Below are 24,365 nucleotides of genomic sequence, written 5' to 3'. Positions count from 1 at the left end.
GTACAACGAGATTGGGAATGCGCCTCCCATACGATGCCATTGCCCCCCCCTTTAGAGTTACAACACGGAAGCAGCCCTTCGGCCCACAGAGTCCGCACCGACCACCGATCACCCCGTACACTAGCACTATCCTACACACTAGGGACAATTCACAATTTACAGAAGCCAATTAACCTACGAACCTGTACGTCTTTGCAGTGTGGGAGGACACTGGAGCTCCCAGAGAAAACCCACACGGTCACAAGGAGAACAAACAAACTCCGAAGAGACAGCACCCGTTGTCAGGATCGAACCCAGGTCTCTGGTGCTGTAAATGAGCTCCTCTACCTCTGCGCCACCGTGCCGCCCACTCTCCTTGGTCACGAGCATCGAGACATTGTTGGGCCTTTCTGGGTATAGCTGGGTGCATGGGGTAGACTGACTTGCTCTGTGGAAGTGGCATGGAAAGAGATGCACATCAACTGTTTGGTGTTGCATTCTTCTTCTTGTGCATGGCGTGCACAGCCTAAAGTTGTAGGTCAAGGGTAGATATCCAAGCCAGGGCAACATCAGTTGCTGAGTGGATGGCCTTGATGCCACCAGGGAAAAGCCTCAGTGGGCAGTCATTCACCATGTGTGTTGCGTTGAACGTGTCGCTTTTTGCTTGGCTTGATAACCAGCGAAGCCACGTCCCTCTCCTCGCCCATCCGCCATTGTTCCCCGGGAGCGCGGGTTGGCAGGGGAAAGGATTTCATCCCAAGTGCACTGTCCACAACGGTATCACAACATGTCCAGTCTCATTTTTACCTCCCCCAGATTAGAATCTACCAGCATGTTCGAGCTTGCCTGATTCTGTCAGCGGTTGTAAACTTGACGTCTTCAGGAAAGAAAGTGCCTTATTAATTATTAATTCAGAAAGTATTTTCGACCTAGAAATTAGTCTCTTGTTATTGGAGTTGCTTGTGCTCGCTGTGACATTCCACATGAGAAATGTATAGCCAAAGCCTTGACAAATGTCACACATTGTTGCCAGAGAGAGCTGAGAAGCAATTCCATTGCCACCTCTCTGATGATCAAGGACTCTATCTCCAATACACTGCAGGCCTGACGAGGAGATTTCACTCAAGTTCTTAAAATCTAAAAACCTCTTCAAAACTTTATGTTTTAGTTTTAGAGATACATCGTGGAGACAGGCCCTTCGGCCCACCAAGTCCCTGCTGGCCAGCGATCCCTGTAGGCAAGTTCTATCCTCCGCACTAGGAACAATTTACAATTGCCAATTAACCTACAAATCCGCACGTCTTTGGAATATGGTGGTAAACCGGAGCACCCGGAGGCTAGCCACGCACTCACAGGGAGAATGTACAAACTCCACACAGACAGCACCCGTAGACAGGATCGAACCTTGGTCTCTGGCGTTGTAAGGCAGCAACTCCGCTGCTGCGCCCCAGTGTTGATTCAACACTGAACTTGTCAATTAGAACACAGATGAGTGTGAGCAATGCATAATTCACACAAAACGCAAAGTGCTGGAGAAACCCAGCTGGTCAGGCAGCATCTGTCGAGGAAATAGACAGGCGACGCTTCCATCTGAAGAAGGGTCCCAACCCAAAACGTTGCCTTGTCCATTCCCTCCGCGGATGCTGCTTGTCCTGCTGAGTTCCTCCGGCACTGTTTTGCTTAAGGTGCCAGCATCCGCAGTCTATTGTGGCAACGTTCACACATTTTGATCAAAGGCAACATTCCTCGTTGCTCATCCAGATATCTTGCCTTTGATTTGTGCATCTGCACTGTTAGCAAATGATGGCACAGTGTAAAAGAGTTTAACTCTGGAGCAAACCTGTTTCGTCTTTTTTTTTTTGTTGCTTTGGCCTTTATCCCCAGGCACTCAATTTATGTGGGTTCTATTTCTATTTTAAAATAACTTTACTGAAACATAACAAAACTTAAATGAAAGAAAACTTAACCTCCTTGTCCAGGACTCATTCCAACGCTGCAGTGCCCACAGGCTTTGGAATATCTCCAGCAAGACATCAGAGACCATCTTATCCCTTCCCTCTGGACTCTTGAATGTGAATGTTGATTCTTGCTACTTTAACCTGCTGAGACAGGAATAGATAGGGTCGACAGTCAGAACCTTTTTCCCAGGATGGTAAAATCAAATACTAATGAGGGTAGCAAAATTTAAAGGAGATGCGCAGGACAACCTTTTTACACCGAGGGTGGCAAGTGCCTGGAACACACTGGCAGGGGGTGGTGGCATTAGTGGCATTTAGTTTCGAGCTACAGCATGGAAACAGGTCCGACGGCCCACTGAGTCCACGATGACCATCGATCACCCGTTCACACCAGTTCTATGTTTTTTCACTTTCACATCTACTCCCTGCACCCCAGGGGCAATTTACAGAGGTCAGTTACCCAAATCCACACGTCTTTGAGATGCGGGAGGAAACTGGAGCACCTGAAGGAAACGCATGAGGTCACGGGAAGGACGTGCTGCAAACTCCAAACAGATAGCACCCAAGGTCAGGATCGAACCCGGTCTCTGGCATGTGAGGCAGCGGCTCTCCCAGCTGCGTCACTGTGCCACAGCTTGAGAACTGCATGTATTACAGAGGGAGTGACCAGGGTGAGAATGGTCCTTGATTGTGCTGGCGGCCTTGCCAGCGCAGTGTGAAGAAGTGGGCCAACTAACCACCAAAAGTTTTTCAATTATTCCAATGACAATGGCAAATACGCTAAATTTGTTTCAATTTTTAAGGCAGCAATGTCTTTTATTACATTTACAATTACAGTCTTTTTTCTGGTGGCACTCCTGTAGTGACAAGATTAATTTCCTTGCTGCCTCTTCTCCCCAGAAGATATTCTTTGCAGAGTCAGCAGCACTGGCTGCAAACAGGGTTCCTCGTATCTTGTGCTGCCAGCTAAAGACTTCTCTGAACCTCAAATCTTGCTGACAGCCACCTGAGCACAGATTTTTAAAATTGCAAATTACAGATATTTTCCGATCGCTTTGGAAAAATTCGGGAACAATACTTTCTTAGCAACCTGGGAGGTTTAAGAAAGGGAATTGGTAAAGTTAATTTGAGAGGCATTGAGAGGTTATGGGAAAAGATTAGTGAGCATCAGTGAGCTGAATCCTAAAATATTTCATGTAGCGTGTAGTTCAGTTTTGCGAACCTTGCTGTGGGGAAGATACCATTAAGCTGGAAAGATTTCTAAGGGTGTGGCCAGGACTCGAGGGCCTGGACTATGGGGAGAGGTTGGGCAGGCTAGGACTTTATTCCTGGCAGTGCAGGAGATGAGGGGTGATCTTATGGAGGTACATAAAATCATGAGCGGAACAGACAGTGTGAATGCACAGAGTTTTTTCTCCCAAGGGCAGGGGGTCAAGAACTAGAGAGCATCAAGAACTAGAGGCAAGAAGAGAAATAATTAACAGGAACCTGAGGTACATCTTTTTCACTCAGAAGATGGTGGGTATATGGAACAAGCTGCAAGACGTGGTAGTTGAGGCAAGTACGATAACAGCATTTAAAAGCCACTTGGACAGGTACATGGATAGGAAAGGTTGAGAGGCATATAGGCCAAACGCGGGCACCTTGGTTGGCATGGAGTAGTAAGGCCGAAGGGCCTATTTCTGTGCTGTATGACTCCAGTCTCTGTGATAACGTAGGGGAGAGTTTGAATGTAATCAAGTCCCAAATGAAAATCTTTGTATAGAGTCCAAGGGGTGGACTAAGCTTTCAAAGGAGGACATTGTATTTGTCTTTGTAACATGAATAGATTACTTTAAGACCACCTTAAAAGACAAAGGGAAATTATGAATGGAACAGTAATAGACAGAGAATAAGTATTACAAATGATTGACATACCAGTCCAAATGGAACGAATCTCAAGTTGCCAAAAGGCAGAAATGGGAATGATATAGGTATCATGATTAGCACAGACATTGTGGGCTGAAGGGCCTGTTCCTGTGTAAAACGGTTCGATTTTCTGTGCTCTGAACATAGGACAATAGGAGCAGGAGTAGGCCACATGGCCCCTGCCATTCAATATGATCTTTAGAGTTTAGAGTGTGGAAACAGGCCCTTCAGCCCACAGAGTCCATGCCAATCAACGATCACCAATATATTAATTCTATCCTAGATATTAGGTGCAATTTATAGAGACCAATTAGCCTACAAACCTGCACGTCTTTGGAGTGTGGGAGGAAACTGGAGAAAACCCACATGCGGTCACGGGGAGACCGTACAAACTTCATACCGACAGGACTCGAGGTCAGGATCGACCCGTGTCTCGGGCGTTGTAAGGCAACAGCTCTACCATTAGGGTACCACTGTGCTACCCTGATCTGCCCCAGGCCTATTATCATATCATATCATATCATATCATATCATATCATATCATATACAGCCGGAAACAGGCCTTTTCGGCCCACCAAGTCCGTGCCGCCCAGCGATCCCCGTACATTAACACTATCCTACACCCACTAGGGACAATTTTTACATTTACCCAGCCAATTAACCTACATACCTGTACGTCTTTGGAGTGTGGGAGGAAACCGAAGATCTCGGAGAAAACCCACGCAGGTCACGGGGAGAACGTACAAACTCCTTACAGTGCAGCACCCGTAGTCAGGATCGAACCTGAGTCTCCGGCGCTGCATTCGCTGTAAAGCAGCAACTCTACCGCTGCGCTACCGTGCCGCCCAAATATTCTTTACCTGTTCTTCATAACTTCCTTTAATTGGATTTTAACTTGCACTAAATCTTGTGCGGTGTATCTATTATCTGGACAGCTCAATTATAATCATGCGTAGCCTTTTCTTTGACTGGATAGCATACAGCAAAAAGCTTCACACTGTACCCTGGTACACGTGACAATAATGAAGTAAACAATTCCCAGATCATGCATAAATGTGTGGATCGGCGTTTAGAGCCACTGCCTCCCAGCACCTGACAGAAACTCCACACAGACAGGCCATGGTCGAACCCGGGTCTCAGGCACTGTGAGGCACCAGGTCCACCAACTACGCCAGTTGTGGAATGAGTCACCCAGTTCCCCTCCTGTTTCCCTGTGTTCTCAGCCACTTCCCACACAGGGGAAATCAGGTGGAGTGAGTTACTACTTTTCACAGCCCTTTCTGCCAGCTTGCTCTATAGTTGTGTGTGTGTGTGTGCTGACTGCACATTGTCTGTAAGGATTTCCATCTTCACACAATCCCCGGCACTCACTAGTAGTTTCTGTCAGCTGTATCATCATCAACTTATACATGGTTATACATAGAATCAGGATTTGATTTAATCTTGTATCATCACAAGCTTTTTCCTGGCAAGGCTCTTTGGACTCTCCTTCCGAAACCACTTGCCACCCCTCTCTCCCCTCTTTAAGTGGAAACAGGCCCTTCAGCCCAACCCATCCATGCTAACTAAGATGTCCCATCTACAATAGTCCCAGGGAGGGGAGAGGGGAGAGTTCTTCAGATGGTGGTGAATCTGTGGAATTCATTGCCACAGACGGCAGCAGACGCCTTCAATGGATATTTTTAAGGCAGAGATTGACAGATTATTGATTAGCGAGGGTGTCGGGGGTTATGCGGAGAAGGCAGAAGAATGAGGTTAATAGGGAAAGATAGATCTGCCACGATTGAATGCCGAATTATCTGCCATGATTAGACTTGATGGGACGAAGGGCCGAATGGCCTAATTCTCCTCCAATAACATGAATGTATGAACTTTAAAACCACATATAACAACATATAGAAATAAATAACTGCAGATGCTGGTTCATACCAAAGATAGACACAGAAATGCTGCAGTAACTGCAGGTCAGGCAGCAACTCTGGGGAAAAAGGATAGGTGACGTGTTCAGATGGTACTAGTGTAGATGGGGCATCTTGGTTGGCAGGGACGAGTTGGGCTGAAGGGCCTGTTTCTATGCTGTATCACTCTATGACTCAAACCCCTCCAACCAATTTTTTTCCATCTGCCCCAGTATATGGAAAGTTGTTAAATTCAATGAATATGGTTCTTGCTCTGGACTTTATTATTAGAACTACAGTACTATGTTATTGAAAAGCAAAAGAACTGCAGGTAGGAACGGCACAGTGACACACCTGGTAGAGCCACTCCCTCACGGCGTCAGAGACACATGGATTCGATCCTGGCCTTGCTCGCTGTCAGTGTGGAGTTTGCATGTTCTCCCTGTGACCCTATGGTTTCCTCCGGGTGCTCCAGTTTCCTCCCTCATCCCAAAGATCGGCGTGGACTTGGTGGGACGAAAGGCCTGTTTCCTTGCTGCATCTTTCAATTAATCAATGCTAGAAATCTAAAATAAAAATATTCAACTTCTGTGGAGAGAGAACAAGAGTTAATATTTCAGGTGAATGCCCTTACATCAGGAGTTGTTTATTTACTTAAAACCTAGTACTACAGATAAAATAAGAAAGCACGTGGCTCATTTCCACAATTCTTCTGGGTATATATGACATTTAACAAGAAATAGCTCAGATTGTGCAGTCTGCTTAATAAGCGGGAGGCACAAGAGACTGCAGTTGTAGAGTCATAGAGTCTTACTGCATTGAAATAGGCCCTTCAGTCCAACTTGCCCAAATTGGCCAACATGTCCCATCTGCACTATCCCACCTGCCTGCGTTTGGCCCATATCCTTCTAAACCGACCTGTCCATGTACCTGTCAAAATGTTTCTTAAACACCATGATAGTACCTGCCATAACTACCTCCTCCAGCAAACAGTTTGTTCCTTACACCCACCACCCTTTGTATGAAAAAGTTGCCCCTCAAGTTCCTATTAAATGTTTTCCCCCTCACCTTAAACCTATGTCCTCTGGTTCTTGATTCCTCCACTCTGGACAAGCGACTCTGTGCACCTATCCGATCTATTGCCGGGATCTGGAGCAAAAAAAAACCAAACTTCTGGAAGAACTCAGCACGTCGTGCAGCATCTGTGGAAGGAAACAGACAGTCGATATTTTGGGTCGGAACCCTTCAGCTGGCCTCAGAGTTCAGATAAAGGATCCTGACCCAAAACGTTGTCTCTCCATTTGCTTAACAAGAGGTTGTGGTCTTCTCAATCAAGCTGAAATCCCGATCTTCCAACCTATCCCACAGTGGCCCTTGTACTTAAAAAAAAATCAGTACTTTCTCTGTAGCTCCAGCACTACAGTCTGTATGAAGTTGGTACGTTTTCCTGGAATCTCGTGGGTTTTCTTCGGGTGCTCCGGTTTCCTCCCACACTTCAAAGACATACAGGTTTGTTATTTAATTGGCTTTGGTAAGCTGTAAAATTGTCCCTAGTGTGTAGAATAGTGCTAGTGAATGGGGTGATCGCTAGTCGGCATGGACTCAGAGAGCCGAAGGGCCTGTTTCCGCGCTGTATCTCTCAAGTCTAAAGTCTGCTCTCTGTGTATTTTCTCGTTTGCTCTACCTGATGCACGCAGCTACGGTATAATTTACCTGGATCACACACTAAACAAAGTTTTTCACTGTACACGTGACAATAATAAACTAATAAAATTGTGTCTATCACAAAATAATATATCAACAAAGAAACAAAATCAACTCCTTTTAAGGGATCTGCTTTTAAAAGATTAAGTTTTCTTCTAACATTCACTGAGAAGGAAGAACAATAAAATGACCATTGCCTCTGTGTAACAGGTCGGTCATATTTATTTCTGTGTGAAGGTAGACACAAAATGCTGGAGTAACTCAGCGGGTCAGGCAGCCTCTCAGGAGAGAAGGAATGGGTGACGTTTTGGGTCGAGACCCTTCTTCAGACTACTTCAGACTATGGCCTTTGCCAAAAGTGTTGTGTACGTTTTAAAATGATTTTAACCATTCTTTGCCACCAAGGCAAAGAAACTTTGATAAGAGTAATTATTGAACAGTATTCCCAGGAAGGGAGAGGCACAAGGAGCTATAGGTGCTGGTTTGCAAAAACAAAAGTGCTGGAGTAACTCATCGAGCATCTCTGGAGAATATGGATAGGTGACGTTTCGGGTCGGGACACTTCTTCAGACTCCACTCCACTTCACTCCACACCGCTCAACTCCACTTCTCCACACCACTCAACTCAACTCCACACCACTCCTCCACTCCACACCACTTCACTCCACACCACTGCACTCCTTTCCACTCAACTCCACACCACTCCTTCACTCCGTTCCACTCCATTCCACTCCGCTCTACTCCATTCCACTCCGCTCCACTCCACATCACTCCACTCCATTCCACTCCACTCCACCATTCCACTCCATTCCACACCACTCCTCCACTCCACTCCATTCTACTCCGCTCTACTCCATTCCACTCCACATCACTCCATTCCACTCCGCTCCACCATTCCACTCCACTCCTCCACTCCACTTCACACCACTCCACACCACTCCTCCACACCACTCCTCCACTCCACCATTCCACATCCCACTGTGCTGCACACTATGCCACACGACACCCTGACAACAGTGAGAGAGATAACATCTCAGGGTAAAGAGTCTTTCAGCAAATTGTTTTTTACTCCTTTCTTACCAGAAGCGCAATTCTTCGACCTGTTCACGTTAGAACACAGTAAGCCTTTGGCCTTGCAGAAGAAACATTGATGCGCCTTCATGTTGAGAGAGCAAAAGCAAAGATATTTTTCAAAGCTCTGGGACCATATGCTGCTGACAAAAAAGATCAATTGAAATTATTTCTGCGCAGTGTAAAGTGGACCCCATCAAAGAAAGAAATTCCCGAAGGAGAAAGAGACAGAAATAATTATTGATGTTCATGTTTCATGCTCAATATGCCACGGTGTTTCAGTCTCTGAAGTACTTTTGAGTTATAGTTACTATTTTTTTTAGTTTAGTTTGATTTGGTTTTGTTTAGTTTGGTTTCATAAGTTCATAAGTTGTTAGAGCAAAATTAGGCCATTCAGCCCATCCAGTCTACTCCGCCATTTAATCATGGCCATTCTATCTTTCTTTCTCAACCCCATTCTCCTGTCTCCTCCCTATCCCCCGCTGGCACCCAACCTAATCAAGTTTGGTTTGATTTACTTTAGTAGGAGATGCGGTGTGGAAACAGGCCCTACGGCCCATGGAGTCCATGTCGACCAATGATCACCCATACACTAGTTCTATCCTACACACTCGTTTATTGTCTTGTGTACCGAGGTACAGTGAAAAGCTTTTGTTGGGTGGTAACCAGTCAGCGGAAAGACAATACGTGATTACAATCGAACCATCCACAGTGTATAGATACCGATAAAGAGAACAGCGTGAATAATGTTCAGTGCAAGATTAGGTCCAGTGAAGTCCGATCAAAGATAGTCCAAGGGTCTCCAATGAGGTAGATAGTAGCTCAGGACTGTTCTCTGGTTGTTGGTGGGATGGTGCAGTTGCCTGATAGGTCTTCTGGTCCCGGTAGTCTAAGAATGGACAGATCCGAGAGGAGATTAAGAAGTGCATAATTAAAGTAAGAAATGTTGCTGTCGGAGTAGAGGTTTAAAAGAGTGGAGCGATTGTAATGTGTGATTGCAGGTCCACTTCTGGAACCAGCTCACGAAGAGTCACCTGGGTTGTGCACTATCTATGTGGCTCAGTACGTCTGTGTTGAAAGTTGGTCCAGTGATCGAGAATCATTTCTTTCATGTTTTAATCTTGCTGTCCCTCTCTCCAATTGTACTGGTGACGTAAATTAATCTGCAAATGCTCCTTCAATACTGATGCAATCTACAGCATAGCCTGCATCTGCCAGACCTTGTACAGGCATGACCTATCATGGTGCACCAAGATTCTTGGGCAGCGGTTCTGTTGCAGTCTCTGCTGAACATTTACAAACCATACTGTTTCTCTCGCTGTAGCGCAGTCCATCACTCCCCACCATCGATTCCATCTACACTTCACGCTGCCCTGGAAAAGCAGCCAACATAAGAAAGGTCCCAACCCAAAAGGTCGCCATTCCATTTCCTCCAGATCCATGCTGCCTGACCTGCTGAGTTACTCCAGCACATTGTGTCCTTTCGAACATAATCAAAGACTTGTCCCACCCTGGTCATTCCTCCTTCTTCCTGCTCCCATCTGGCAGCTTCGTGTAATCATCAGTCATATCTCTTGTGGCTGGAAGTCCATTTCATTTGCATAGATGGTCCTTGTGAGGAGTGAGTGGGATATTGCTGTGCTGCTGAAGGTGGTGCAGATATGAAATGTGGCCACCTTTACATCGCCGATGCTAAGCATGTACCGGGTGACCAATTTCACCGAACACTTGCACTTGGTCCGCCAAGGCCTGCTGGACCTGCCAATTGTTAATTACGTTAAATCCCCTCCCCATTCCCACACTGACCTTTCTGCCCTGGGCCTCTTCCATTGCCAGAGCGAGGCCACATGCAAACTGGAGGAACAGCACCTCGTATTCCGCTTGCGCAGCCTAAAAGAAGTTTTTTTAAAAAAAGCTATGTGTTGAATTCTCCAATTTTAGGTAACTAACCTATAAACACAATCCCTTCCTCCTCTCCCATTCTCTCCCCTCACTCTCCCCCGCTTTTCCCTAGGTACCACCTGGATGTGCACACCTATTTCTCCTCCCCCACCCCCCCCCCCCCCCCCCTCCCATATTCCTTCCTCTGGCTTCACATTTTGCACATCTCCACTTATCTCACACCTTTTGTCTTTTCATCACTGGCCTTTGTCCACCCATCTTCCAATCAACACCCCCTCACCTAGAGTCATAGCATCATACAACATGGAAACAGGCCCTTTGGTGCAACTTGCCCACGCCGAACACATGTCCCACCTACACGAGTCCCAGCTGCCTGCATTTGGCCATATTCCTCTACACCTGTCGTATCCATGTACCTGTCTAAATGTTTCTTAAACATTGCAATGGTACCTGCCTCAACTACATCCTCTGGCAGCTCGTTCCATACACCTACCACCCTTAGCTTGAAGAAGTTACCCTTCAGATTCCTATTAAACCTTTCCTCCCTCACTTTAAACCTATGATCTGTGGTTCTCGATTCCCTTACTCTGGGCAAGAGATACTGTGCTTTTATCCAATCTATTCCTCTCATGATTTTGCACACGTCTATGAGATCATCTCTCATCCTCCTACCCTCGAGTCCTGGCAACGGCCCCAATAACCTGTATCCACTTATCACCTGCCAGGAATTGTCTTACCCCCAAGATAGACATGAAGTGCTGGAATAACTCGCGGGTCTGGCAGCATCTCTGGAGAAAAAGGATGGTGACGTTTTGGGTCAGGACCCTTCCTCATTGTACTGCCCCCACCTGTCTTCCAGCTCTAACACACCTCCTCTCCACAATCAATCTGAAGAAAGGGTCTTGACCCAAAACGCTGCCTATCCATGTTCTCCAGAGATGCTGCCTGACCCGCTGAGTTACTCCAGCACTTTTGTGCCTTTTTCTGTAAACCAGCATCTGCAGCTCCTTTTGTCCTACAAATGTGAAAGTTGTTTTTGTTGCATTGTCTTGAATGCTGGCACGCTGCGGTGGTGCTTCCTGATATTGGAGGGCACACTGATTGATGGCTGTTGATTGCAACTCTCCATAAAGGACATGACCTGCAATCTTAAGCTGCACAGACCATTACACACAATGGCAGATGGTACTGAAAATGAGGAGCATTTCTTCTCCAATCTGCAAATCACAAGTGACAGATCCACTATTGTAACGTACAGTGTTCGAACATTAGGGACGTCACATAGTGCAAGGGTGCACAGTGGAGCAGCGGTAGAGTTGCTGCCTCGCAGTGCCAGGTTCCATCCTGACTATGGGTGCTGTCTGTATGAACTTGTCACCTTTGCCCTGTGATCCCGTGGGTCTTTTCCAGGTTTCCTGCCGCACACATGCAGGTTCGTAGGTTAATTACTGTAGACAATGGACAATAGGTGCAGGAGTAGGCCATTCGGCCCTTCGAGCCAGCACCGCCATTCAATGTGATTATGGCTGATCATTCTCAATCAGTACCCGGTTCCTGCCTTCTCCCCATAACCCCTGACTCCGCTATCCTTAAGAGCTCTATCCAGCTCTCCCTTGAATGCATTCTGAGAATTGGCCTCCACTGCCTTCTGAGGCAGAGAATTCCACAGATTTACAACTCTTTGACTGAAAAGTTTTTCCTCATCTCCGTTCTAAATGGCCTACCCCTTATTCTTAAACTGTGGCCCCTGGTTCTGGACTCCCCCAACATTGGGAACATGTTTCCTGCCTCTAACGTGTCCAACCCCTTAATAATCTTATACGTTTCGATAAGATCCCCTCTCATCCTCCTGTTGTAGCTTTTGGAAATTGGAAATTGTCCCTAGTGTGTAGGGTAGAACTGATGCTCTGGGGTAGAACTGGTGCAGCTGTTCAGCACGGACATGGTGGGCCGAAGGGCCTGTTTCCGCACTGTATCTCTAAACTAAACTAAACAGAGAATAGTGCGGCACAGGAACAGACCCTTCATTTTGCAATGTCGATGATAAACATGACGCCAAGTTAAACTAATCTGTTCTGTCTGCATGTGATCCGTATCCCTCCAATCTCTGCATATCCACATGCCTAGCTAAAATCCTCTTAAACACCACTATCATATGTGCCTCCGCCCCACCCCTCGTAGTGCTTTCTAGGCACCCGCCCGCCTCTGTGTAAAAAAGACTTGCCCGCACATCTCCTTTATATTTTCCCACTTTCATCTTAAAGCTAAGCCCGCTAGTCTTTGATATTTCCACACGGGTAGAAAGGTTCTGACTGTCTACCCTATCTATGCCTCTGAAACTTTTATACAGTTCCATCAGGTTTCCCCTCAGCCTCCGACATTCTGGAGAAATCAATTCAAGTCTGTCCAACCCCTCCTTATAGCTAGAAACAAGCAACTGCAGGTGGTGGTTTACAAAAAAAGAGACCAAAGTGCCGGAGCAACTCAGCAGGTCTAGCAGCATCACTGGAGGACAATAACAAGCTCCAACAAACCACTCATGGGATGAGAGATTGGATATATTTGTTTAAATAACATGCATTCTCTGAGCTACTGCCAAAGCCGCATTGTCTGAAGAAGGGTCCCGACCAGAAACGTCACCTATTCACATCCTCCAAAGATGCTGCCTGCTCCTCTGGGTTTCTCCATTACTTTGCGGAATCTGAAGAAGGGCCTCGATCTGAAATATCACCTCCAGAGATGCTGCCTGACCCGCTGAGTTACTCTAGCACTGTGAGTCCTCCCCGTGCATGAGTTGTTGGATCTTGTGTGTTGTTGACGGCAGAGTTCCTACGTTAGTAATACCCCCCCCCCCCACTCCCCCACCACCTTTCGCATTCCACAGTTGTTCGGGGCTGCAGGGATAAATTCTATCTGAACTGATCCTTAATTACTGCCGTTTCAATGATGCAGATTCTAGAGCAACTTTCTCACCTCTCGTACATTATTCATTCTTGCCATGGCCCTTTAGCAGTTCCTTGCCAATGTGTCTTGTGTGAAGTGGAGGAAGGTTGTCATCGTTTAGAGACAGGATGAACTCGATGTGCCAAATTCACAGCGGCGACAAAATTTACATGTCTCAAATCTGTATCAGCAAGAATTACAGAATTGCTTTAAGTTCTACAATATGCTCTTTCTCAACACCATACAAATTCTAGTCAGAAAGATATATCACTAGGACAAGTAGCAAAATATCTCAAACGTTTTTTTAAAAAGTTAGTACCTAGCTCCCTTTACAACGCAATTGAATCTTTGCTGCATTCAAAATTAAATTTGTTGCATTAAAATTGTCTTTCCCCCATGTCACTTTTGGTTCTTGTCCCAATAACTTTCCTTCTCAGTCCCCTGTTTCTTGACCCTGTGCCAATGAGGACAATTCTTCTACTGGTGCATTGCAAAACGTCTTTCAAATCCCCTCTCATGTCATAGACTCATAAAGTTGTATCGCTTGGAAACTTCGGCCTTCGGCTCATATTGTCCGTGCTGACCAAGGCGCCTACCTAAGCCAGTATCATTCACTTGCAACTGCCCCATATCCCTCCAAACCATTTCCATCCATCCACCTGTCCAAATGTCTTTGTGCCGACCCGAAACGACACCTATTCCTTTTCTCCAGAGATGTTGCCTGACCTGCTGAGTTACTCCAGCATTTTATGTCTATCTTTGGCATATTGGGCTAATCCCATTTACCTGCACTTGGCCCATATCCCTCTAAACCCTTCCGTCCATATATCTGTCTAGATGTGTTTTAAAAAGCATAATTGTATCTGCAACTATAGAGATGGAAATACAAATTTCCATCCCTGAAGGGGACTCCATTAAGGAAATATTTAATTATTGTGTACTTATTGTGTGGATCTGGAACATTTGACATTTAATCTTGTAAGCCTATTGATCTGGGCAGCAGTTTGTGAATAATAATGTCAAATGCACAAAATGAACAAAGCCAATTTCTGATTGCTCAGCACTAAGACTAAAGGAATAAAACAATCTTAGTTTCAAAAGAATTATCTGGTTTAACACAATAAAATCTCTATTTGCACTGGTTTAGTGGTTTATATTTGTAATGTGCCTTATATCTTTAGTATAGTTTAGTTTTATTGTCACGTGTACCGAGGTTAAGTGAAAAGCTTTCCAGTCAGCAGAAAGACTATACCTGATTAAAATCAAGCATTCCACAGTGTATAGATACAGGATGAAGGGAATAACATTCAGTGCAAGATAAAGTCCAGTAGAGTCCGATCAAAGATAGTCAAAGGGTCTCCAATGAGGCAGATGGGAGGCCAGGACCATTCTCTAGTTGGTGAAAGGATGGTTCAGTTGCATGTACTCCACCAAGCCTCCTGAAGTCGAGCCAAGTTTCACGCACCTACTAACACCCTGGAGCTGTTGCTGCTGCATTTTCATGGGTTTCAATGGTGGCTGTTCTTCAAAAGCAAATGTTTCCACGATGCCTCTGCTCACTAAAAAACAGCATCTCCAATGCCAGTCTTTCTCGCTGACGCAGCTTGTCGTGATTAATTATAAGATGCGGACACCACTGCCATTTATTGACCATCGCTAATTCTCCTAGAACTCATCCTCTTCCCTTTGATGTGGGGCCAGCAAGTCAACAGACTGCACTGCTTCTGAAATCTCAGCAAGGCCAGATCTCCTTCCCTGCATGGCATTACGTTTAGGTTTATTATGGTCACAGTGAAAACCTTTTTGTTTTGCGTGTCATCCAAAGAGATCAGATAATACTGTGCACTGTACAGTGGCGCAGCGGTAGAGTTACTGCCTTGCACCCAGACCAGGTGTTGGAGGCCCGGGTTCGATCCTGACGACGGGTGATGCCTGTACGGAATTTGTACATTCTCCCTGTGACCACGTGGGTTTTCTCCGGGTGCTCCGGTTTCCTCCCACACTCCAAAGACGTACAGGTTTGTAGGTTCATTGGCTTCTGTATATTGTAAATTGGACCTAGTGTGTAGGTTAGTGCTAGTGCATGGGGAGATCACAGGTCGGCGTGGACTCGATGGGCCAGAGTGCCTGTTCCTATGCTGTACCACTAAATTAAAGTCTAAATTCTAAATATAATCAAATCAAACTCAAGCACAATAGGTAGAGCAATGGGGAAGATACAGAGTGCAGTATATATTTCTCAGAATTGTGGCACATCGGTTCCATAGACAAAGTCCAATGTTTGCAACAGGGTAGAGGTGAATCGGACAGTATCCTAGCTTATGGAAGGACCATTCAGAAGTCTGATAACAGAGTCTTGAGTCTGGTTGTGCGCGCATTCAAGCTTCTGTACCTTCTGCCAGACGGGAGCGGGGAGAAGAAGGAATGACCAGGGTGCTACAAGTCTTTGATTATGTTAGCTGCTTTCCCGAGGCAGCAAGAGGTGTAGATGAAAGCTTGTTGTAATTCATTTATAGGATGTGGACATTACTGGCATTATTGTGAAGCTAATCAATTCTTACAACAAAGTAATAATTTCACGGTGAAATTTAATTCGCTTAACTCCAGCTTCATTTAATTAACTATTAGATTAATTAGGTTAATTCTAGGATGAGAAGGATGAGCATCACAAACAGCTGAATAAGTTAGAATGGTATTCCTTGGAGTTTATACGAATGTGGGTTTACTGAGACGCTATCTGGATAAGGGCAACATGGTCAAAATGAACATGATGGATCAAAGGGCCTGGTTCTATTCTGCACAACTCTGTCACTCCATCTGTAATCTTATATTGAACTAGACCACGTGGACCCGTTGGGCCCAAACCTCTCCTGCATTGGTGCAGCACCCTCTCCTCCCCCTCCCCCTCCCCCTCCCCCCCTCCCCTCTCCCCCCCTCCCCTCCCCCTCCCCTCCCCTCTATTCCTTGGTACTGCCTGATCCACTGAGTAACTCCAGGATTTTGTGTACATCTTCAATGCACCAAAACCTTCCTTGACCACACTATCTAACTGTGATGCCTTTCTGGGAACTATGCACCTGCACTCCTGCATCTCCGCTCTACGCCATTCTACAACACTCCCGGGGCCCTACCATTCACTATGTAGGTCCTGCTACTTCCAAAAAGTTTGACTTCCAAAAATTCGAATGCCTCATGCTTCTCTGCATTGAACTCCATTTGCCATTCCTCAGCCCACTTGCTCAATTGTTCAAGATCCTGCTGTAATTTTTGATAACCCTCTTCATTGTCTAGGAAACCACTTACGTTAGGATCATTTGCAAACTTATTCCTGGCACTATTTTCCTGAGTTCTTGTGAACTTAAATTCCCCAGCTGAGACTGGGAGATTCAAACTCTAGTCTTTTGATCATTGGTGCCGTGGATTTATAGCCTATTAACAGACTTGCAGAGGTGGCAGAACACACTGTGCCCTTGTTCTGTGGCCACCGATTAATGTACATCTGAGCTACGCCAATGCTGAGCTTATTTACATTCAATAGCAAGCATTTTTTTTGTTGTAACCTGCCTAAAAATGTAAATTTATTCACCTTATAATTATGACCCCTGTGGTTCAGGGACATAGAAAACAGTGACTAACGAGACTTCAAGCTGTGCACATTCAAGCCACAATTAGCATTGATGCAACTCAACGATTTTTAAAGAACATTTTAATAAAGTGACATTGTGTTTGGTTCACAGTGTGGTTCCTTACCTTTCATTCTGCCTTCATTTGATACGTTGAGGTTTATTATTGTCATGTGCATCGTGGTACAGTGCAAAGCTTTGTCACAGAGTTATAGAGTCATACAGTGGGGAAACTGGCCCTTCGGCCCAACTGTCCCACGCTGACCAACATGTCCCATCTGCACTAGTCCCACCTTCCTGCATTTGGCCCATAATCCCGTCCTACCCACGTACAGTACCTGTCTAGACAGCACCCAACGTCAGGAGTGAACCTGGGTCTGTGGCACTGTGAGGCAGTGGCTCTACCACTATGCTGGCCTTTTGGTAAGGTGACTCCCCCCTGAATTGTGGAGACAGAAAACGGGCTACCAGTGCAGGAAATATTGGCGAGCAGACTCCTAACACACGTTCCAACGTCTCACTGCCGCGTGACCCAGTTAACTGTCCCTAACCCAATGCAGAGAGTCGGAGAGGAAGATGCATCCACTCCACAAATCACCGATTTGTAAATTGCCTTTGGGTGATGCAGATCTAGTTTGTGAGTTGCAAGTACCTTTGGATTTTTTTTGTTTAAATTACAAGGCTGGCAGAATTAGGTTAAACACTTGGTGGCCTTGCTAAATGCGAGCAGTTTCATTTAACCCTTTGTCGCTCGTCTTTGTACAGAGCGGGACATCCAAAGGAATTGTAATGGGCCCAGTGTGGTTCCAGGAGACAGTGCAGATGTAATTCCAGGCTAGGGAAGTGGAGAGGAGACTCACTTATGGTCCCAGTCGGTGAAAAACTGGCAGCAGAGTGGCACAGCTCATAGAGTCATACAGCCCCTCAGCCCAACTTGCCCATGCTCACCAAGATGCCCCATTTACACTAGTCCCACCAGCCTGCATTTGGCCCATATCCTTCTAAACCTTTCCTATCCATGAGCCTATCCAAATATCTTCCTACTAAATCATTCCCTCTCATCCTGCACCTATGTTGCCGGGTCCTGGATTCCCCTGCCTTGGGTAAAAGACTCTGTGCATGTCGACCAAATTAGCCCATTGCAATAGCCCCATTTACCTGCATTCGGACCATAGCCCTCTAAACCTATCTACATATCCATCTTGGAAAGCCACAAAGTGCTGGAGTAACACAGCAGGTCAGGCGGTATCTCTGGAAAACATGGATAGGTGACGCTTTGAGTGGAGACCCTTCTTCAGACTCACCTATCCATGTTCTCCAGAGATGCTACCTGACCCTTTGAGGTACTCCAGCACTTTGTGTTACCGGCTTGGTAAACCAGCATCTGCAATTCCTTGTTTCTACATATATGACTAAATGTCTTCTAAAAGTCTTAATTGCATACTGCTGCTAGGACTCCGCTGTGTGCTATGTTGTGGCTGGCTGTTTGACTGTTATCCTAAATCAAAGTGACTGATATATCAGAGATCAGGGCGGCATGGTGGTGCAGCAGTAGAGTTGCTGCCTTACTGCGCCAGAGATCTGGGTCCAATCATGACTATGGGTGCTATCTGTACGGAGTTTGCACGTTCTCCCCATGACTGTGCGGGTTTCTCCGGGTGCTCCAGTTTCCTCCCACACTCCAAAGACTTACAGGTTTGTAGGTTAATTTGCTTTGGTAATAATTGTAAATTGTGCAGGATATTGTTGGTGTACAGGTGATCGCTGGTGGGTGCGAGTTCTGTGAGCCGAAGGGCCTGTTTCCGCGCTGTATTTCTAAACTAAACAGACACCATCAGCGCCATATATCGTGTCACTTTTATGGCTCCTTAACTATCAAGAGGCCACATTTAGTGTCTTCATTAAAAACTGCCAATGCTTTATGTCTTATGTTATGGCTCTTCAGGGAGCCGAACTATGAACCCTGCTGCATTACATGGTCATCTTCCTGTCATGTAAAGTGTAGCATTCTCTGTGGCATTAATATCTGGAAGGCACTTGGCCTGCTGGATCTCAGCCAGACTTCAGTGCTGCCCATGGAGACAATGCGTGTTGTCTTTAGCGAGGATGTCCTTTCATGGTAAAGTGAATGGAAAGAGGCTTGGTGAAGGTACACTAGTTGTGAGATGCGTCTCTCAATCCTCTTGACAGGATATGGGAAAGATTTTGGTTCTGCCATTGCACATCAAGCGAGCATAAAAAAGAATCCTGCCCTAAAAAGTCACCTAGTTTAGTTTAGTTTTGTTTATTGTCACATGTACAGTGAAAAACTTTTTTGTTGCGTGCTGTCCAGTCAGCAGAAAGACTATACATGATTACAATCAAGCCGTTCACAGTGTACAGATAAAAGGATAAAGGGAATAACGTTTAGTGCAAGATAAAGTCCGATTAAAAATAGTCCAACGGTTTCCAACGAGGTAGATGGAGATCAGGACCACTCCCTAGTTGGTGAGAGGATGGTTCAATTGCCTGATAACAGCTGGGAAGAAACTGGCCTTGAATATGGAGGAGTGTGTTTTCACACTTCTGTACCTCTTGCCTGAAGTGAGAAGGGAGAAGAGGGAGTGACAAGAGAGGGGAGAGTAGCAGAGTCTTTAAGATAACAACACCGTAAAATAGGAACAAGGATGTGAAATCTGCTTCAGCCAGATAGGACAGTGCATGGAAAGATTCAGCGTGCGGAGGCTGAAGCCGGTAATTGGTGATAACGCGTGGGCTAAGAGGATTACAGATGAAAGGATGAAAACAATGGCTCAGAACTGCTGCAAAGTTATTATATTAGAAGCTTTTGTCCTGCTGGATCTACACAGTTCACAGCAAGGCTGCATTAACCTAGCTTTGGTTGCCCTGGGAAGGTGGAGGGGAGGGACCTCCATTAACCACTGGTGATTTAGTTTATTTTAGTTTAGAAATACAGCATGGAAACAAGCCACGCCGACCATCGATCACCTGCCCACACTAGTTCTATGTTATCCCACTTTCTTATCTACACCTAGAAACTCACCTGGTGGTGGAGACAGATGCGATAGTGGCTTTTAAAAGGCTTTTAGATGAGCACATGGATATGCAGGGAATGGAGGGATATGGATCACTTGAGGCAAAGAGGATTAGTACAGTACTCTGAACCTACAAATTTTGCAAGGTGGGGATGCGGAAATGCCATACTGCCAGAGATGCTGCCTTTCAGATGACACCTTGAAACCAAGCTCGTTGTAGGGTTTAAAATATGTCAAGTTATTAATTCGGAAAAGCTTGATGGTCTCCAAATCTGATGGAGTTGTAATTTTATTTAGCCATGTGGAGGTGAATCTGTTGAATTCATTGCCACAGGTAGCAGTGGAGGCCAGGTCATTGAGTATTTTAAAAGTAGAGATTGGCAGGTTCTTGATTAGTAAGGGTGTCCAAGGTTATGGGGAGATGGCAGGAGAATGGGGTTGAGAGGGAAGAATAGATCAGCCATGAATGGATGGGACTCGATGGGCTGAATGTCCACATTCTGCTCCTATGACCTTATGATCTTTCACGCCGTCACCATCAAAATAGCTGGAATGTGGTCATGATCGCATTGCTGTTTGTCGAACCTGGTTGCGTGCAAACTCTTGCGTATTTATTTTGTTCCTGGCGCTTTTGTGGAATGAGCAGAACATCGGCGAGGGTGTTAATTATTCCTCTGAGTCATCATCCTTTTAAAAGTAAAACTGCTTCCCCCTCTGCCACTTGCCCTTCAACGGTTGTAATGGTTGGCAATTTGCATAAAAGACATGTTTGTTGCATGAGAATTGGCCATTGTTCCTCACCTTTCCAAAGTGTACCCGTTAAGAATACAGATGAAAGGGCAGGAAAGATCCATGGAAGTAAGACACAAAGTGTTGGAGCAACACAACGATTCAGACAGCATCTCTAGACAAAAGGAATAGGTGACGTTTTCCGGTCGTGACCCTTCTTCAGATGTATGATGTGCATTTTCAGGCATTTCGCAATGTCTTAACCCAATCACCTCCAGCACAAATGTGTGTTGAAACAAGGAACTGCAGATGCTGGTTTTGAGGGAAAAAAAGACACAAAATGCTGGAGAAACTCAGCAGGTCTGGGGAACATGGATAGGGAAGTCTGCTGAAGAATCTGATCGGGAACCATTGGCAAAATTGAAACTATTGGCAGAATCTGAGGAATTGAAGAGTTTACTTTGTAATCCCCATCTTCGAGAATTGCTATTGACGATAGACAGAGCAAAAGATAAAGAAAACATCATGAAATCAGCTATGCTTACCAACCTATTTTTATGAAATTTGCTGATTTGCTGTCTACAAACAGTTGAACCATCAGAAAAAGATGACATTACTGATTCCCAGTAGAAATGTTAATCTCAGAGCAAATAGCTGTGTATTTCAGAAAGTAATTAACCTATCCTAGTTTTAACTTCACTTTGTTTAGTTTGGAGATACAGTGCAGAAACAGGCCCTTCAGCCCACTGAGTCCATGCCGTCCAGCGATCCCTGTACACTAACACTATCCTACACACACTATAGGCAATATATATTTATACCAAGCCAATTAACCAACAAACCTGTACTTCTTTGGACTGTGGGAGGAAACCGGAGCACCCGGAGAAACCCCATGCAGGTCACGGGGAACGTACAAACTCCTCGCATAATTGCAAAGTGAAAAGCTTGGCCATCCAGTAGCTATTGAATGTGATGCCAAAGACAGGACTATTTTCCAAACTTTTATTGAGGAGTAAAATATTTAAGCTGACAGCAAATAAATGCAATGCAGACTTTATTTTTAAAGATGAACAGGGACGTTTTGGGTCGGGTCAGAAGAAGGGTCCCGACCCGATATGGCACCTGTCCATGTTCTCCAGAGATGCTGCCTGTCCCGCTGAGTTACTCCAGCACTTTGTGCCCAAATGTGTGTTGGTTGGTAAAGAATCAAATCAATTGTGTTTAATTGTCATATGCCCCAAGAATGTAGCATTGAAATTCCACTGGTTGCGGGTATACAGACATATTAACACAATATTTCACAAAATTCCTGAATTTCACCTCTGTCAGATTGTAAATTAGAAGTGGGTGTGGGGGGGGGGGGGGGGGGGGGGGGGGGAGGAGGTTGAGGACAGAGGTGTTACGCCAAGGATTAATTGTTTGATTGAAAGTAAGCAGCATGGAAACATGCCATTCAACCCACCGAGTCCACGTCGATCATCAATCGCCCGAGTTGCAGAAACACTCGTTGTACGTTATCCCACTTTCTCATCCACTCGCTACACACTAGGGGCAATTTACAGAGGGCCAATTAACCTACAAACCCACACGGGGACATCTTTGTGGGAGGAAACCCACACGGTCACGGGGAGAATGTGCAAACTCCACACATTGACAGCACCCGAGGCCAGGATCGAACCTGGGAGGCAGCACTGGCAGTCTAGCCCAAGGACGCAGCATTACAATTGACTACATCTCCTGATCGATGAGCTGCCAGCACAGCGAGCCTCCTACATTTATCTTTCTGTGCACCAACGCAGCTAATTGCTGCTGACTTATTTCTGATCTACTCGGTGAGGAGCGGCAAGACACAGTGCCAACGGTGCACCAATTTCCAGTCACGTGTTCGCATGGTTATCCATCTGAAGCGGGGGAAAAAGACTTGACTGATCTTTCGCTCATTTCACAGATTCAGGGACAGTTTCTTCCCAGCTGTTATCAGGCATCTGAACCATCCCATCACCAACTAGAGGGCGGTCCTGACCTCCCATCCTCCCATCTACCCCATTGGAGACCCTCAGACTATCTTTAATCGGACTTTACTGGACTTTATCTTGCACTAAATGGTATTCCCTATATCCTGTATCTAAGCTGTGGACAGCTTGATTGTAATCTTGTATGGTCTTTCTGCTGACTGGGATAGCAAGTGACATTGTGGACATTGGACTTTGTCTATGGAACTGATGCACTGCAATGCTGAGAATTATATTCTGCACTGTATCTTCCCATTTATTCTATCTGTTTATGATTAGTAAAGGTGTCAGGGGTTATGGGGAAAAGGCAGGAGAATGGGGTTGAGAGGGAAAGATAGATCAGTCATGATTGAATGGCAGAGCAGACTTCATGGGCTGAATGGCCTCCAATAATGGCTCCAATAACTTATGAATTTAGGAACTTCTACCTGAGTTTGGCTTGAGTGTATTTATGTATATTGTTATCTAATCTGTTATATAGCATGCAAAACAAAGCTTTTCACTGTACCTCGGTACATGTGGTAATAATAAACCTAGACCTAAACCGTTTAGATAGGTGCTGAACTGGGGACTCCCTACTTCTTGTGAGCTCAGTCTGTCCTTCGGTACACTGTTACCCATTCTGCTGTCGTAAGCACTCTATATTTATCTTTCGGAAGGCAACCAAGCTGATGGATGTATCTGATACACCCAGCCAGACTCAGCAGCCAGCCTTCATATCAGTGACCCACTTTCAGTCTCAAGAGAAGCTGAAAATAATTGGTTTGAAAGCCTAAGGTGTTCCTCCTAAGACCTGGAACAACACACAGGAAACAGAATGTGTAGGAAGGAACTGCAGATGCTGGTTTACATCGAAGATAGACACAAAATGCTGGAGTTACTCAGCGGGTTAGGCAGCATCTCTGGAGAAAAAGAATAGGTAATGTTTCGAGTCAAGACCCTTCTTCAGACTGTCTGACAGTCTGTCACCTATTCCTTTTCTCCAGAGATGCTGCCCGACTCGCTGAGTTACTCCAGCATTTTGTGTCTACACAGGTATGGACAGGCATGTTCAGCTGATCTCAGGCAACTAAACCATCCTCCCACCAGCTAGACAGTAGTCCTGACCTCTCATCTAACTGTGGATGGCTTGATTGTAGTCATGTGTAGTCTTTTCACTGACTGGATAGCAAACAACAAAAAAACATTTCACTATACCTCGGTGACAATAAAATAAATTAAACTACCGCATTGGAGACCTTTGAATTATCACGGCACGGTGGCGCAGCGGTAGAGTTGCTGCCTTACAGCGAATGCAGCGTCGGCGACTCAGGTTCGATCCTGACTACGGGCGCCGTCTGTACGGAGTTTGTACGTTCTCCCCATGACCTGCGTGGGTTTTCTCTGAGATCTTCGGTTTCCTCCCACACTCCAAGGACGTACAGGTATGTAGGTTAATTGGCTGGGCAAATGTAAAAAAAATTGTCCCTAGTGGGTGTAGGATAATGTTAATGTGCGTGGATCGCTGGGCGGCGCGGACCCGGTGGGCCGATGGGCCTATTTCTGCGCTGTATCTCTAAATCTAAATCTAAAAATCTTCAATTGGACTTTATTGGATCTGTGC

The 24,365-nt window shown here is 45.6% G+C and overlaps 1 protein-coding gene across 2 annotated transcripts in view; it reads left to right on the top strand.

Annotated features, from left to right (window-relative positions):
* Positions 1-24,365, top strand: part of LOC144599535 (fibroblast growth factor 12-like) — a 79,150-nt gene that overhangs the window by 28,598 nt on the left and 26,187 nt on the right. The gene's annotated exons all lie outside the window — the stretch shown is intronic.

The sequence above is a fragment of the Rhinoraja longicauda genome, chromosome 13 (assembly GCF_053455715.1).
Source record: "Rhinoraja longicauda isolate Sanriku21f chromosome 13, sRhiLon1.1, whole genome shotgun sequence".
Classification (NCBI taxonomy): Eukaryota; Metazoa; Chordata; class Chondrichthyes; order Rajiformes; family Arhynchobatidae; genus Rhinoraja; species Rhinoraja longicauda.
This window is presented reverse-complemented; position numbering and strand designations above follow the sequence as displayed.